Below are 2,305 nucleotides of genomic sequence, written 5' to 3'. Positions count from 1 at the left end.
ATCAGTAAAACTCCCATGGCATATCCACTGGCGTCTATCTCGATCTTGAATGGCTGTTGGAGATCTGGTAAGGCCAAGACTAATGCGGTGTTGATATTTTCTTTCAATGTTTTGAAGGACTTCTGCTGCTTTTCTCCCCATTGAAAGACTTGCTTTACACTTTTCAATGCGTGTAAAAGTGCTGCAATAATAGAGAAATTGGCAATGAATATCCTCCAATATTGTACTACACCCAAAAAGCTGCGAACCTCGGTTGCACTAGTATGTTTGGGCCAATTTACAATTGCTCCAACTTTAGAAGGATCAATTTTTAGCTGATCATGACCAACAATATGACCTAGGTAAACTAAAGAGGTTTTCCCAAACTCACACTTTGACAATTTTACATAGAGTTTTTTGTTTTTCAATACATCAAACACTTTCTTCACATGACATACATGTTCATTCCAACTTTTACTAAAGACAAGGATATCATCTAGATATACAAGAACAAATTCATCAATGGAAGGCCTAAAGAGATCATTCATGACCCTCATGAAAGTGGCTGGAGCGTTGCAAAGTCCGAATGGCATCACCATCCATTCTAACAACCCCTGTTTGGTCTTGAAGGCGGTTTTCCACACATCCTGCTCTGCTATTCGGACTTGATGATAACCACTATGCAAATCCAATTTGCTGAAATAGATAGCATTCTTTAACTGATCTAGTAAGTCATCAATGCAGGGAAGAGGGTAACAATTTTTCACCGTGATTTTGTTTAGTGCTCGATAATCCACACACATCCTCCATGTGCCATCTTTCTTCGGCACTAAGACAATCGATGAGCCGCATGGAGAAGTGCTCGGTCTGATGACCCCTTGGTTCAATAGTTCCTGCACCTGCTTTTTGATCTCCTCCATCTCAATGGTCGACATCCTATACATGCCAATATTCGGTAAAGGAGCATCATGTTGCAAATGGATCTCATGTTGGATTTCCCTCTTTGGAGGTAATCCCTTTGGTTCTTGAAACATCTCATCATAGTTAGAAATTAATTCACATAATTCCTTTTTATGCACATGATCACAACCCTGAAAAGCATCAGATAATTCTGCATCTTTTCCCCTTACAACCATAAGCATGCAACCCTTGTTATAATTCACCAACCTCTTCATTTGTCCTGCACTTACAAGGTTGGCATTGATTTTAGTTTGATGAGCGCTTACAATATATTCTACCCCATCTTTTGTGATTTGGTATTTGTTTTCATGACGGAATAAGATTGCCTTTCTATCATATAGATATGGACTCCCTAACACCATGCCACAGATATCCAATGGCATCACATCAAGTTTTACCTCATCCACTAATTTAGAAGCGATCACAAATTTGACCTTACACTGCTTAGTTACATTCACTTTTGCTTTATCATGTATCCATCCAAGTGGGTAAGGTTTTGGATGTAGTTTGGTTTCCAAGCCTAGCTTCTTTTCCAAGGACTTTGAAATTAAGTTTTCTTGGGATCTGGTATCAATAGAGTTTCCACTTTTGTATGATTTTTGATAACTCTAATATGAAATAGCTCAATTCTCTTTCGTTCATTAGGAATAGGCTCATCGATTGAACTAGTGCCTTCATGTGATTCAGAATTAACATGAGGTGTAAGAGTACGTTTTGTTCACGCTGCTATGATCAATGCTTCATCTCTGGAATCGGATCCAAGGTCTTGCTGCACAGTTTCCATTGTCTTCTACTTGCCTTTTCCTCCATATTTCTTTGGTCTCTTTTTCGGGTACTGTTTCCAACAATGATCATCATCATGACCTTCCTTTTTGCAGTGAATTCAATAAGGTCTTTCTCCTTCATCTTTCTTGGTTGATGCGATCCTCTTCTCCTTTCATTTTCATTTCATTTTGGGTTTGCCATTTGGAGGTTTGAAAGGTGGTTTCTTGAAATGATCATCTCTTTCATTTTTTCCCCTGTTCTCAAGATGAATTGCCTTCACACTGGCAGAGTCAATAGTAATTGGTTCAAACAATAATAATGAATGTCTAAGTTAATTATATAATGATCCAATATACTTAGTTACTACTTCAGGTGAGCCAAGTGCAATGCCCAAATTAAGTGTCTGTTTTTTAAATTCCTCTGTAAAGCTTTGAACATCTTGACCTCTGCCTTGCCTTAGTATTTCCAATCCTGTTGGGTTGTGTTATATTCTTTCCATGACTAGTCCACATAGTTAATTGGGGGGTTAGGAGGGGGGCGGAGCCCCCCCTTTGTTGTGCCTATTGCGTAGTGGGGGAGTCATAGGGTGTTGAGCGAACCT

This window comes from Pinus tabuliformis, chromosome J, assembly GCF_031772625.1.
Source record: "Pinus tabuliformis cultivar Carrire ecotype Pingquan chromosome J, CPIR1, whole genome shotgun sequence".
Classification (NCBI taxonomy): Eukaryota; Viridiplantae; Streptophyta; class Pinopsida; order Pinales; family Pinaceae; genus Pinus; species Pinus tabuliformis.
The sequence above is the reverse complement of the archived record's forward strand: the minus strand, read 5'-3'. Positions refer to the sequence as shown.